The sequence below is a fragment of the Narcine bancroftii genome, unplaced genomic scaffold (assembly GCF_036971445.1).
Source record: "Narcine bancroftii isolate sNarBan1 unplaced genomic scaffold, sNarBan1.hap1 Scaffold_160, whole genome shotgun sequence".
NCBI lineage: Eukaryota > Metazoa > Chordata > Chondrichthyes > Torpediniformes > Narcinidae > Narcine > Narcine bancroftii.
In genome coordinates, this window is record NW_027211895.1 from 5,845,317 (window position 1) to 5,861,426 (window position 16,110).

The following is a 16,110-nucleotide window of genomic DNA, read 5'->3' on the forward strand; positions in this document are numbered from 1 at the left end:
CATATCTCATTCCCCGCCTCTGAATCCCCATCTCTGATTCCCGGCCTCTTATTCCCGGCATCTGATTCCGGCCTCTGATTCCCGGCCTCTGAATCCCTGCTTCTGATTCTGATTCCCTGCCTCTGATTCCCCATCTCTGATTCCGCACATCTGATTCCCTGCCTCTGATTCCCCACCTCTGATTCCCCATATCTGATTCCCCGCCTCTGTTTCCCCGCCTCTGATTTCCCGCCTCTGTTTCCCAATATCTAAGTCCCCGCCTCTGATTCCCCAACTCTGATTCCCCACCTCTGATTCCCCAGCTCTGATTCCCCGCCTCTGATTCCCCGCATCTGATTCCCTGCATCTGATTCCAAGCCTCTGATTCCCTGCCTCTGATTCCCAACCTCTGATTCCCCACCTCTGATTCCCCATATCTGATTCCCCGCCTCTGTTTCCCCGCCTCTGATTCCCCACCTCTGTTTCCCCATATCTGATTCCCGGCCTCTTATTCCCCGCCTCTGATTCCCCACCTCTGATTCCCTACCTCTGATTCCCCATCTCCGATTCCGCACATCTGATTCCCTGCCTCTGATTCCCCGCCTCTGATTCCCTGCCTCTGATTCCGAACCTCTGATTCCCCACCTCTGATTCCCCATATCTGATTCCCCGCCTCTGTTTCCCCGCCTCTGATTCCCCTCCTCTGATTCCCCAACTCTAATTCCCCGCCTCTGATTCCCCAGCTCTGATTCCCCGTGTTTGATTCCCTGCCTCTGATTTCCTGCCCTGATTCCCCATCTCTGTTTCACCGCCTTTGATTCGCCACCTCTGATTCCCCATATCTGATTCCCCGCCTCTGTTTCGCCGCCTCTGATTCCCTGCCTCTGATTCCCAACCTCTGATTCCACACCTCTGATTCCCCATATCTGATTCCCCGCCTCTGTTTCCCCGCCTCTGATTCCCTGCCCTTGTTTCCCCATATCTGATTCCCTGCCTCTGATTCCCCAACTCTGATTCCCCGCCTCTGATTCCCCAGCTCTGATTCCCCGCCCCTGATTTCCCGTGTTTGATTCCCTGCCTCTGATTCCCCGCCTCTGATTCCCCATCTCTGATTCACCGCCTTTGATTCGCCACCTCTGATTCCACATATCTGATTCCCCACCTCTGTTTCCCCGCCTCTGATTCCCCGCCTCTGATTCTACATATCTCATTTTCCGCCTCTGAATCCCCATCTCTGATTCCCGGACTCTGATTCCCCACCTCTGATTCCCGGCCTCTTATTCCCAGCATCTGATTCCCGGCCTCTGATTCCCGGCCTCTGATTCCCCGCTTCTGATTCTGATTCGCTGCCTCTGATTCCCCATCTCTGATTCCGCACATCTGATTCCCTGCCTCTGATTCCCCACCTCTGATTCCCCATATCTGATTTCCCGCCTCTGTTTCCCCGCCTCTGATTCCCCGCCTCTGTTTCCCCATATCTAATTCCCAACCTCTGATGCCCCAACTCTGATTCCCTGCCTCTGATTCCCCGCGTTCTATTCCCTGCCTCTGATTCCCCGCCTGTGATTCCCCATCTCTGATTCACCACCTCTGATTCCCCACCTCTGATTCCCCATATCTAATTCCCCGCCTCTGTTTGCCCGCCTCTGATTCCCCGCCTCTGTTTCCCCATATCTGATTCCCCGCCTCTGAATCCCCAACTCTGATTCCCTGCCTCTGATTCCCCAGCTCTGATTCCCCGCCTTTGATTCCCCCCGTCTGATTCCCAGCCTCTGAATCCCCGTGTCTGATTTCCTGCCTCTGATTCCCAGCCTCTGATTCCCCATCTCTGATTCACAGCCTCTGATTCCCCACCTCTGATTCCCCATCTCGGATTCCGCACATCTGATTCCCTGCCTCTGATTCCCTGACTCTGATCCCCACCTCTGATTCCCAAGCTCTGATTCCCCGCCTCTGATTCCCCAACTCTGATTCCCCGCCTCTGATTCCCCAGCTCTGATTCCCCGCCTCTGATTCCCCGTGTTTGATTCCCTGCCTCTGATTCCCCGCCTCTGATTCCCCATCTCTGATTCACCGCCTTTGATTCGCCACCTCTGATTCCCCATATCTGATTCCTCGCCTCTGTTTCCCCGCCTCTGATTCCCCGCCTCTGATTCCCCATATCTCATTCCCCGCCTCTGATTCCCCATCTCTGATTCCCGGACTCTGATTCCCCACCTCTGATTCCCAGCCTCTTATTCCCGGCATCTGATTCCGGCCTCTGATTCCCGGCCTCTGATTCCCTGCTTCTGATTCTGATTCCCTGCCTTTGATTCCCCATCTCTGATTCCGAACATCTGATTCCCTGCCTCTGATTCCCCATCTCTGATTCCCCATATCTGATTCCCCGCCTCTGTTTCCCCGCCTCTGATTCCCCGCCTCTGTTTCCCAATATCTAAGTCCCCGCCTCTGATTCCCCAACTCTGATTCCCCACCTCTGATTCCCCAGCTCTGATTCCCCGCCTCTGATTCCCTGCATCTGATTCCCTGCATCTGATTCCAAGCCTCTGATTCCCTGCCTCCGATTCACAACCTCTGATTCCCCACCTCTGATTCCCAGCCTCTGATTCCCAGCCTCTGATTCCCTGCCTCTGATTCACAACCTCTGATTCCCCACCTCTGATTCCCCATATCTGATTCCCAGCCTCTGTTTCCCTGCCTCTGATTCCCCATCTCCGATTCCGCACATCTGATTCCCTGCCTCTGATTCCCCGCCTCTGATTCCCCGCCTCTGATTCCCTGCCTCTGATTCCCAACCTCTGATTCCCCACCTCTGATTCCCCGTGTTTGATTCCCCGCCTCTGTTTCCCCGCCTCTGATTCCCCGCCTCTGATTCCCCAACTCTAATTCCCCGCCTCTGATTCCCCATATCTGATTCCCTACCTCTGATTCCCCATCTCCGATTCCGCACATCTGATTCCCTGCCTCTGATTCCCCGCCTCTGATTCCCTGCCTCTGATTCCCTGACTCTGATCCCCCACCTCTGATTCCCCATATCTGATTCCCCGCCTCTGTTTCCCCAACTCTGATTCCCCGCCTCTGATTCCCCAGCTCTGATTCCCCGCCTCTGATTCCCCGTGTTTGATTCCCTGCCTCTGATTCCCCGCCTCTGATTCCCCATCTCTGATTCACCGCCTTTGATTCGCCACCTCTGATTCCCCATATCTGATTCCTCGCCTCTGTTTCCCCGCCTCTGATTCCCCGCCTCTGATTCCCCATATCTCATTCCCCGCCTCTGATTCCCCATCTCTGATTCCCGGACTCTGATTCCCCACCTCTGATTCCCAGCCTCTTATTCCCGGCATCTGATTCCGGCCTCTGATTCCCGGCCTCTGATTCCCTGCTTCTGATTCTGATTCCCTGCCTTTGATTCCCCATCTCCGATTCCGAACATCTGATTCCCTGCCTCTGATTCCCCATCTCTGATTCCCCATATCTGATTCCCCGCCTCTGTTTCCCCGCCTCTGATTCCCCGCCTCTGTTTCCCAATATCTAAGTCCCCGCCTCTGATTCCCCAACTCTGATTCCCCACCTCTGATTCCCCAGCTCTGATTCCCCGCCTCTGATTCCCTGCATCTGATTCCCTGCATCTGATTCCAAGCCTCTGATTCCCTGCCTCTGATTCACAACCTCTGATTCCCCACCTCTGATTCCCCATATCTGATTCCAAGCCTCTGATTCCCTGCCTCTGATTCACAACCTCTGATTCCCCACCTCTGATTCCCCATATCTGATTCCCAGCCTCTGTTTCCCTGCCTCTGATTCCCCATCTCCGATTCCGCACATCTGATTCCCTGCCTCTGATTCCCCGCCTCTGATTCCCCGCCTCTGATTCCCTGCCTCTGATTCCCAACCTCTGATTCCCCACCTCTGATTCCCCGTGTTTGATTCCCCGCCTCTGTTTCCCCGCCTCTGATTCCCCGCCTCTGATTCCCCAACTCTAATTCCCCGCCTCTGATTCCCCATATCTGATTCCCCGCCTCTGTTTCCCCGCCTCTGATTCCCCGCCGCTGTTTCCCCATATCTGATTCCCTGCCTCTTATTCCCCAACTTTGATTCCCAGCCTCTGATTCCCCAGCTCTGATTCCCCGCCTCTGATTCCCCGTGTTTGATTCCCTGCCTCTGATTCCCGGCCTCTGATTCCCCATCTCTGATTCACCGCCTTTGATTCGCCACCTCTGATTCCCCATATCTGATTCCCCGCCTCTGTTTCCCCGCCTCTGATTCCCCGCCTCTGATTCCCCATATCTCATTCCCCGCCTCTGAATCCCCATCTCTGATTCCCGGACTCTGATTCCCCACCTCTGATTCCCGGCCTCTTATTCCCGGCATCTGATTCCGGCCTCTGATTCCCGGCCTCTGATTCCCTGCTTCTGATTCTGATTCCCTGCCTTTGATTCCCCATCTCTGATTCCGCACATCTGATTCCCTGCCTCTGATTCCCCATCTCTGATTCCCCATATCTGATTCCCCGCCTCTGTTTCCCCGCCTCTGATTCCACGCCTCTGTTTCCCAACATCTAAGTCCCCGCCTCTGATTCCCCAACTCTGATTCCCCACCTCTGATTCCCCAGCTCTGATTCCCCGCCTCTGATTCCCCGCATCTGATTCCCTTCATCTGATTCCAAGCCTCTTATTCCCTGCCTCTGATTCCCAACCTCTGATTCCCCACCTCTGATTCCCCATATCTGATTCCCAGCCTCTGTTTCCCCGCCTCTGATTCCCCGCCTCTGTTTCCCCATATCTGATTCCCCGCCTCTGAATCCCCAACTCTGATTCCCTGCCTCTGATTCCCCAGCTTCATTCCCCGCCTTTGATTCCCCCCGTCTGATTCCCAGCCTCTGAATCCCCGTGTCTGATAACCTGCCTCTGATTCCCCGCCTCTGATTCCCCATCTCAGATTCACCGCCTCTGATTCCCCACCTCTGATTCCCCATCTCTGATTCCGCACATCCGATTCCCTGCCTCTGATTCCCCGACTCTGATTCCCCACCTCTGATTCCCCAGCTCTGATTCCCCGCCTCTGATTCCCCAACTCTGATTCCCCGCCTCTGATTCCCCAGCTCTGATTCCCCGCCTCTGATTCCCCGTGTTTGATCCCCTGCCTCTGATTCCCCAGCTCTGATTCCCCATCTCTGATTCACCGCCTTTGATTCGCCACCTCTGATTCCCTATATCTGATTCCTCGCCACTGTTTCCCCGCCTCTGATTCCCCGCCTCTGATTCCCCATATCTCATTCCCCGCCTCTGATTCCCCATCTCTGATTCCCGGACTCTGATTCCCCACCTCTGATTCCCGACCTCTTATTCCCGGCATCTGATTCCGGCCTCTGATTCCCGGCCTCTGATTCCCTGCTTCTGATTCTGATTCCCTGCCTCTGATTCCCCATTTCTGATTCCGCACATCTAATTCCCTGCCTCTGATTCCCCACCTCTGATTCCCCATATCTGAATCCCCGTCTCTGATTCCCCGCCTCTGTTTCCCCATATCTAAGTCCCCGCCTCTGATACCCCAACTTTGATTCCCCACCTCTGATTCCCCAGCTCTGATTCCCCGCCTCTGATTCCCCACATCTGATTCCCCATACCTGATTCCCAGCCTCTGTTTCCCCACCTCTGATTCCCCGCTTCTGTTTCCCCATATCTGATTCCCGGCCTCTGATTCCCCGCCTCTGATTCCCCGCCTCTGATTCCCTGCCTCTGATTCCCCATCTCCGATTCCGCACATCTGATTCCCTGCCTCTCATTCCCCGCCTCTGATTCCCCGCCTCTGATTCCCTGCCTCTGATTCCCAACCTCTGATTCCCCACCTCTGATTCCCCGTGTTTGATTCCCCGCCTCTGTTTCCCCGCCTCTGATTCGCCGCCTCTGATTCCCCAACTCTAATTCCCCGCATCTGATTACCCATATCTGATTCCCCGCCTCTGTTTCCCCGCCTCTGATTCCCCGCCCCTGTTTCCCCATATCTGATTCCCTGCCTCTGATTCCCCAACTTTGATTCCCAGACTCTGATTCCCCAGCTCTGATTCCCCGCCTCTGATTCCCGGCATCTGATTCCCTGCATCTGATTCCAAGCCTCTGATCCCCTGCCTCTGATTCCCAACCTCTGATTCCCCACCTCTGATTCCCCATATCTGATTCCCAGCCTCTGTTTCCCCGCCTCTGATTCCCCGCCTCTGTTTCCCCATATCTGATTCCCGGCCTCTGATTCCCCGCCTCTGATTCCCTGCCTCTGATTCCCCATCACCGATTCCGCACATCTGATTCCCTGCCTCTGATTCCCCGCCTCTGATTCCCCGCCGCTGATTCCCTGCCTCTGATTTCCAACCTCTGATTCCCCACCTCTGATTCCCCGTGTTTGATTCCCCGCCTCTGTTTCCCCACCACTGATACCCCGCATCTGATTCCCCAACTCTAATTCCCCGCCTCTGATTCCCCATATCTGATTCCCCGCCTCTGTTTCCCCGCCTCTGATTCCCCGCCCCTGTTTCCCCATATCTGATTCCCTGACTCTGATTCCCCAACTTTGATTCCCAGCCTCTGATTCCCCAGCTCTGATTCCCCGCCTCTGATTCCCCGTGTTTGATTCCCTGCCTCTGATTCCCCGCGTCTGATTCCCCATCTCTGATTCACCGCCTTTGATTCGCCACCTCTGATTCCGCACATCTGATTACCTGCCTCTGATTCCCCACGTCCGATTCCCCATATCTGATTCCCCGCCTCTGTTTCCACGCCTCTGATTCCCCGCCTCTGTTTCCCCATATCTAATTCCCCACCTCTGATGCCCCAACTCTGATTCCCCGCCTCTGATTCCACAGCTCTGATTCCCCGCCTCTGATTCCCCGCATCCGATTCGCCATATCTGATTCCCCGCCTCTGTTTCCCCGCCCCTGATTCCCCGCCTCTGTTTCCCCATATCTGATTATCCGCCTCTGATTCCCAACTATGATTCCCCGCCTCTGAATCCCCGCGTCTGATTCCCTGCCTCGGCTTCCCCGCCTCTGATTCCCCAACTCTGATTCCCCGCCTCTGATTCCCCAGCTCTGATTCCCCGCCTCTGGTTCCCCGTGTTTGATTCCCTGCCTCTGATTCCCGGCCTCTGATTCCGCATCTCTGATTCACCGCCTTTGATTCGCCACCTCTGATTCCCCATATCTGATTCCCCGCATCTGTTTCCCCGCCTCTGATTCCCCGCCTCTGATTCCCCATATCTCATTCCCCGCCTCTGAATCCCCATCTCTGATTCCCGGACTCTGATTCCCCACCTCTGATTCCCGGCCTCTTATTCCCGGCATCTGATTCCGGCCTCTGATTCCCGGCCTCTGATTCCCTGCTTCTGATTCTGATTCCCTGCCTCTGATTCCCCATCTCTGATTCCGCACATCTGATTCCCTGCCTCTGATTCCCCACCTCTGATTCCCCATATCTGATTCCCCGCCTCTGTTTCCCCGCCTCTGATTCCCCGCCTCTGTTTCCCAATATCTAAGTCCCCGCCTCTGATTCCCCAACTCTGATTCCCCACCTCTGATTCCCCAGCTCTGATTCCCCACCTCTGATTCCCCGCATCTGATTCCCTGCATCTGATTCCAAGCCTCTGATTCCCTGCCTCTGATTCCCAACCTCTGATTCCCCACCTCTGATTCCCCATATCTGATTCCCCGCCTCTGTTTCCCCGCCTCTGATTCCCCACCTCTGTTTCCCCATATCTGATTCCCGGCCTCTTATTCCCCGCCTCTGATTCCCTGCCTCTGATTCCGAACCTCTGATTCCCCACCTCTGATTCCCCATATCTGATTCCCCGCCTCTGTTTCCCCGCCTCTGATTCCCCTCCTCTGATTCCCCAACTCCAATTCCCCGCCTCTGATTCCCCATATCTAATTCCCCGCCTCTGTTTGCCCGCCTCTGATTCCCCGCCTCTGTTTCCCCATATCTGATTCCCCGCCTCTGAATCCCCAACTCAGATTCCCTGCCTCTGATTCCCCAGCTCTGATTCCCCGCCTTTGATTCCCCCCGTCTGATTCCCAGCCTCTGAATCCCCGTGTCTGATTTCCTGCCTCTGATTCCCCGCCTCTGATTCCCAATCTCTGATTCACAGCCTCTGATTCCCCACCTCTGATTCCCCATCTCGGATTCCGCACATCTGATTCCCTGCCTCTGATTCCCTGACTCTGATCCCCACCTCTGATTCCCAAGCTCTGATTCCCCGCCTCTGATTCCCCAACTCTGATTCCCCGCCTCTGATTCCCCAGCTCTGATTCCCCGCCTCTGATTCCCCGTGTTTGATTCCCTGCCTCTGATTCCCCGCCTCTGATTCCCCATCTCTGATTCACCGCCTTTGATTCGCCACCTCTGATTCCCCATATCTGATTCCTCGCCTCTGTTTCCCCGCCTCTGATTCCCCGCCTCTGATTCCCCATATCTCATTCCCCGCCTCTGATTCCCCATCTCTGATTCCCGGACTCTGATTCCCCACCTCTGATTCCCAGCCTCTTATTCCCGGCATCTGATTCCGGCCTCTGATTCCCGGCCTCTGATTCCCTGCTTCTGATTCTGATTCCCTGCCTTTGATTCCCCATCTCTGATTCCGAACATCTGATTCCCTGCCTCTGATTCCCCATCTCTGATTCCCCATATCTGATTCCCCGCCTCTGTTTCCCCGCCTCTGATTCCCCGCCTCTGTTTCCCAATATCTAAGTCCCCGCCTCTGATTCCCCAACTCTGATTCCCCACCTCTGATTCCCCAGCTCTGATTCCCCGCCCCTGATTCCCTGCATCTGATTCCCTGCATCTGATTCCAAGCCTCTGATTCCCTGCCTCTGATTCACAACCTCTGATTCCCCACCTCTGATTCCCCATATCTGATTCCCAGCCTCTGATTCCCTGCCTCTGATTCACAACCTCTGATTCCCCACCTCTGATTCCCCATATCTGATTCCCAGCCTCTGTTTCCCTGCCTCTGATTCCCCATCTCCGATTCCGCACATCTGATTCCCTGCCTCTGATTCCCCGCCTCTGATTCCCCGCCTCTGATTCCCTGCCTCTGATTCCCAACCTCTGATTCCCCACCTCTGATTCCCCGTGTTTGATTCCCCGCCTCTGTTTCCCCGCCTCTGATTCCCCGCCTCCGATTCCCCAACTCTAATTCCCCGCCTCTGATTCCCCATATCTGATTCCCTACCTCTGATTCCCCATCTCCGATTCCGCACATCTGATTCCCTGCCTCTGATTCCCCGCCTCTGATTCCCTGCCTCTGATTCCCTGACTCTGATCCCCCACCTCTGATTCCCCATATCTGATTCCCCGCCTCTGTTTCCCCAACTCTGATTCCCCGCCTCTGATTCCCCAGCTCTGATTCCCCGCCTCTGATTCCCCGTGTTTGATTCCCTGCCTCTGATTCCCCGCCTCTGATTCCCCATCTCTGATTCACCGCCTTTGATTCGCCACCTCTGATTCCCCATATCTGATTCCTCGCCTCTGTTTCCCCGCCTCTGATTCCCCGCCTCTGATTCCCCATATTTCATTCCCCGCCTCTGATTCCCCATCTCTGATTCCCGGACTCTGATTCCCCACCTCTGATTCCCAGCCTCTTATTCCCGGCATCTGATTCCGGCCTCTGATTCCCGGCCTCTGATTCCCTGCTTCTGATTCTGATTCCCTGCCTTTGATTCCCCATCTCTGATTCCGAACATCTGATTCCCTGCCTCTGATTCCCCATCTCTGATTCCCCATATCTGATTCCCCGCCTCTGTTTCCCCGCCTCTGATTCCCCGCCTCTGTTTCCCAATATCTAAGTCCCCGCCTCTGATTCCCCAACTCTGATTCCCCACCTCTGATTCCCCAGCTCTGATTCCCCGCCTCTGATTCCCTGCATCTGATTCCCTGCATCTGATTCCAAGCCTCTGATTCCCTGCCTCTGATTCACAACCTCTGATTCCCCACCTCTGATTCCCCATATCTGATTCCCAGCCTCTGATTCCCTGCCTCTGATTCACAACCTCTGATTCCCCACCTCTGATTCCCCATATCTGATTCCCAGCCTCTGTTTCCCTGCCTCTGATTCCCCATCTCCGATTCCGCACATCTGATTCCCTGCCTCTGATTCCCCGCCTCTGATTCCCCGCCTCTGATTCCCTGCCTCTGATTCCAAACCTCTGATTCCCCACCTCTGATTCCCCGTGTTTGATTCCCCGCCTCTGTTTCCCCGCCTCTGATTCCCCGCCTCTGATTCCCCAACTCTAATTCCCCGCCTCTGATTCCCCATATCTGATTCCCCGCCTCTGTTTCCCCGCCTCTGATTCCCCGCCCCTGTTTCCCCATATCTGATTCCCTGCCACTGATTCCCCAACTTTGATTCCCAGCCTCTGATTCCCCAGCTCTGATTCCCCGCCTCTGATTCCCCGTGTTTGATTCCCTGCCTCTGATTCCCGGCCTCTGATTCCCCATCTCTGATTCACCGCCTTTGATTCGCCACCTCTGATTCCCCATATCTGATTCCCCGCCTCTGTTTCCCCGCCTCTGATTCCCCGCCTCTGATTCCCCATATCTCATTCCCCGCCTCTGAATCCCCATCTCTGATTCCCGGACTCTGATTCCCCACCTCTGATTCCCGGCCTCTTATTCCCGGCATCTGATTCAGGCCTCTGATTCCCGGCCTCTGATTCCCTGCTTCTGATTCTGATTCCCTGCCTTTGATTCCCCATCTCTGATTCCGCACATCTGATTCCCTGCCTCTGATTCCCCATCTCTGATTCCCCATATCTGATTCCCCGCCTCTGTTTCCCCGCCTCTGATTCCACGCCTCTGTTTCCCAACATCTAAGTCCCCGCCTCTGATTCCCCAACTCTGATTCCCCACCTCTGATTCCCCAGCTCTGATTCCCCGCCTCTGATTCCCCGCATCTGATTCCCTGCATCTGATTCCAAGCCTCTGATTCCCTGCCTCTGATTCCCAACCTCTGATTCCCCACCTCTGATTCCCCATATCTGATTCCCAGCCTCTGTTTCCCCGCCTCTGATTCCCCGCCTCTGTTTCCCCATATCTGATTCCCCGCCTCTGAATCCCCAACTCTGATTCCCTGCCTCTGATTCCCCAGCTTCATTCCCCGACTTTGATTCCCCCCGTCTGATTCCCAGCCTCTGAATCCCCGTGTCTGATAACCTGCCTCTGATTCCCCGCCTCTGATTCCCCATCTCAGATTCACCGCCTCTGATTCCCCACCTCTGATTCCCCATCTCTGATTCCGCACATCCGATTCCCTGCCTCTGATTCCCCGACTCTGATTCCCCACCTCTGATTCCCCAGCTCTGATTCCCCGCCTCTGATTCCCCAACTCTGATTCCCCGCCTCTGATTCCCCAGCTCTGATTCCCCGCCTCTGATTCCCCGTGTTTGATCCCCTGCCTCTGATTCCCCAGCTCTGATTCCCAATCTCTGATTCACCGCCTTTGATTCGCCACCTCTGATTCCCCATATCTGATTCCTCGCCACTGTTTCCCCGCCTCTGATTCCCCGCCTCTGATTCCCCATATCTCATTCCCCGCCTCTGATTCCCCATCTCTGATTCCCGGACTCTGATTCCCCACCTCTGATTCCCGACCTCTTATTCCCGGCATCTGATTCCGGCCTCTGATTCCCGGCCTCTGATTCCCTGCTTCTGATTCTGATTCCCTGCCTCTGATTCCCCATTTCTGATTCCGCACATCTAATTCCCTGCCTCTGATTCCCCACCTCTGATTCCCCATATCTGAATCCCCGTCTCTGATTCCCCGCCTCTGTTTCCCCATATCTAAGTCCCCGCCTCTGATTCCCCAACTTTGATTCCCCACCTCTGATTCCCCAGCTCTGATTCCCCGCCTCTGATTCCCCACATCTGATTCCCCATACCTGATTCCCAGCCTCTGTTTCCCCACCTCTGATTCCCCGCTTCTGTTTCCCCATATCTGATTCCCGGCCTCTGATTCCCCGCCTCTGATTCCCCGCCTCTGATTCCCTGCCTCTGATTCCCCATCTCCGATTCCGCACATCTGATTCCCTGCCTCTCATTCCCCGCCTCTGATTCCCCGCCTCTGATTCCCTGCCTCTGATTCCCAACCTCTGATTCCCCACCTCTGATTCCCCGTGTTTGATTCCCCGCCTCTGTTTCCCCGCCTCTGATTCGCCGCCTCTGATTCCCCAACTCTAATTCCCCGCCTCTGATTACCCATATCTGATTCCCCGCCTCTGTTTCCCCGCCTCTGATTCCCCGCCCCTGTTTCCCCATATCTGATTCCCTGCCTCTGATTCCCCAACTTTGATTCCCAGACTCTGATTCCCCAGCTCTGATTCCCCGCCTCTGATTCCCGGCATCTGATTCCCTGCATCTGATTCCAAGCCTCTGATCCCCTGCCTCTGATTCCCAACCTCTGATTCCCCGCCTCTGATTCCCCGTGTTTGATTCCCTGCCTCTGATTCCCCGCCTCTGATTCCCCATCTCTGATTCACCGCCTTTGATTCGCCACCTCTGATTCCGCACATCTGATTACCTGCCTCTGATTCCCCACGTCTGATTCCCCATATCTGATTCCCCGCCTCTGTTTCCACGCCTCTGATTCCCCGCCTCTGTTTCCCCATATCTAATTCCCCACCTCTGATGCCCCAACTCTGATTCCCCGCCTCTGATTCCACAGCTCTGATTCCCCGCCTCTGATTCCCCGCATCCGATTCGCCATATCTGATTCCCCGCCTCTGTTTCCCCGCCCCTGATTCCCCGCCTCTGTTTCCCCATATCTGATTATCCGCCTCTGATTCCCAACTATGATTCCCCGCCTCTGAATCCCCGCGTCTGATTCCCTGCCTCGGCTTCCCCGCCTCTGATTCCCCAACTCTGATTCCCCGCCTCTGATACCCCAGCTCTGATTCCCCGCCTCTGGTTCCCCGTGTTTGATTCCCTGCCTCTGATTCCCGGCCTCTGATTCCGCATCTCTGATTCACCGCCTTTGATTCGCCACCTCTGATTCCCCATATCTGATTCCCCGCATCTGTTTCCCCGCCTCTGATTCCCCGCCTCTGATTCCCCATATCTCATTCCCCGCCTCTGAATCCCCATCTCTGATTCCCGGACTCTGATTCCCCACCTCTGATTCCCGGCCTCTTATTCCCGGCATCTGATTCCGGCCTCTGATTCCCGGCCTCTGATTCCCTGCTTCTGATTCTGATTCCCTGCCTCTGATTCCCCATCTCTGATTCCGCACATCTGATTCCCTGCCTCTGATTCCCCACCTCTGATTCCCCATATCTGATTCCCCGCCTCTGTTTCCCCGCCTCTGATTCCCCGCCTCTGTTTCCCAATATCTAAGTCCCCGCCTCTGATTCCCCAACTCTGATTCCCCACCTCTGATTCCCCAGCTCTGATTCCCCACCTCTGATTCCCCGCATCTGATTCCCTGCATCTGATTCCAAGCCTCTGATTCCCTGCCTCTGATTCCCAACCTCTGATTCCCCACCTCTGATTCCCCATATCTGATTCCCCGCCTCTGTTTCCCCGCCTCTGATTCCCCACCTCTGTTTCCCCATATCTGATTCCCGGCCTCTTATTCCCCGCCTCTGATTCCCCACCTTTGATTCCCTACCTCTGATTCCCCATCTCCGATTCCGCACATCTGATTCCCTGCCTCTGATTCCCCGCCTCTGATTCCCTGCCTCTGATTCCGAACCTCTGATTCCCCACCTCTGATTCCCCATATCTGATTCCCCGCCTCTGTTTCCCCGCCTCTGATTCCCCTCCTCTGATTCCCCAACTCCAATTCCCCGCCTCTGATTCCCCATATCTAATTCCCCGCCTCTGTTTGCCCGCCTCTGATTCCCCGCCTCTGTTTCCCCATATCTGATTCCCCGCCTCTGAATCCCCAACTCAGATTCCCTGCCTCTGATTCCCCAGCTCTGATTCCCCGCCTTTGATTCCCCCCGTCTGATTCCCAGCCTCTGAATCCCCGTGTCTGATTTCCTGCCTCTGATTCCCCGCCTCTGATTCCCAATCTCTGATTCACAGCCTCTGATTCCCCACCTCTGATTCCCCATCTCGGATTCCGCACATCTGATTCCCTGCCTCTGATTCCCTGACTCTGATCCCCACCTCTGATTCCCAAGCTCTGATTCCCCGCCTCTGATTCCCCAACTCTGATTCCCCGCCTCTGATTCCCCAGCTCTGATTCCCCGCCTCTGATTCCCCTTGTTTGATTCCCTGCCTCTGATTCCCCGCCTCTGATTCCCCATCTCTGATTCACCGCCTTTGATTCGCCACCTCTGATTCCCCATATCTGATTCCTCGCCTCTGTTTCCCCGCCTTTGATACCCCGCCTCTGATTCCCCATATCTCATTCCCCGCCTCTGATTCCCCATCTCTGATTCCCGGACTCTGATTCCCCGCCTCTGATTCCCCAGCTCTGATTCCCCACCTCTGATTCCCCGTGTTTGATTCCCTGCCTCTGATTCCCCATCTCCGATTCCGCACATCTGATTCCCTGCCTCTGATTCCCCGCCTCTGATTCCCCGCCTCTGATTCCCTGCCTCTGATTCCCAACCTCTGATTCCCCACCTCTGATTCCCCGTGTTTGATTCCCCGTCTCTGTTTCCCCGCCTCTGATTCCCCGCCTCTGATTCCCCAGCTCTAATTCCCGGCCTCTGATTCCCCATATCTGATTCCCCGCCTCTGTTTCCCCGCCTCTGATTCCCCGCCCCTGTTTCCCCATATCTGATTCCCTGCCTCTGATTCCCCAACTTTGATTCCCAGCCTCTGATTCCCCAGCTCTGATTCCCCGCCTCTGATTCCCCGTGTTTGATTCCCTGCCTCTGATTCCCGGCCTCTGATTCCACATCTCTGAATCACCGCCTTTGATTCGCCACCTCTGATTCCCCATATCTGATTCCCCGCCTCTGTTTCCCCGCCTCTGATTCCCCGCCTCTGATTCCCCATATCTCATTCCCCGCCTCTGAATCCCCACCTCTGATTCCCGGCCTCTTATTCCCGGCATCTGATTCCGGCCTCTGATTCCCGGCCTCTGATTCCCTGCTTCTGATTCTGATTCCCTGCCTTTGATTCCCCATCTCTGATTCCGCACATCTGATTCCCTGCCTCTGATTCCCCATCTCTGATTCCCCATATCTGATTCCCCGCATCTGTTTCCCCGCCTCTGATTCCACGCCTCTGTTTCCCAATATCTAAGTCCCCGCCTCTGATTCCCCAACTCTGATTCCCCACCTCTGATTCCCCAGCTCTGATTCCCCGCCTCTGATTCCCCGCATCTGATTCCCTGCATCTGATTCCAAGCCTCTGATTCCCTGCCTCTGATTCCCAACCTCTGATTCCCCACCTCTGATTCCCCATATCTGATTCCCAGCCTCTGTTTCCCCGCCTCTGATTCCCCGCCTCTGTTTCCCTATATCTGATTCCCGGCCTCTGATTCCCCGCCTCTGATTCCCCGACTCTGATTCCCTGCCTCTGATTCCCCATCTCCGATTCCGCACATCTGATTCCCTGCCTCTCATTCCCCGCCTCTGATTCCCCGCCTCTGATTCCCTGCCTCTGATTCCCAACCTCTGATTCCCCACCTCTAATTCCCCGTGTTTGATTCCCCGCCTCTGTTTCCCCACCTCTGATTCCCCGCCTCTGATTCCCCAACTCTAATTCCCCGCCTCTGATTCCCCATATCTGATTCCCCGCCTCTGTTTCCCCGCCTCTGATTCCCCGCCCCTGTTTCCCCATATCTGATTCCCTGCCTCTGATTCCACAACTTTGATTCCCAGCCTCTGATTCCCCCAGCTCTGATTCCCCGCCTCTGATTCCCCGTGTTTGATTCCCTGCCTCTGATTCCCCGCCTCTGATTCCCCATCTCTGATTCACCGCCTTTGATTCCCCGCCTCTGATTCCCCGCCTCTGATTCTCCATATCTCATTCCCCGCCTCTGATGCCCCAACTCTGATTCCCCGCCTCTGATTCCCCAGCTCTGATTCCCCGCCTCTGATTCCCCGCATTCGATTCCCCATATCTGATTCCCCGACTCTGTTTCCCCGCCCCTGATTCCCCGCCTCTGTTTCGCCATATCTGATTCCCCGCCACT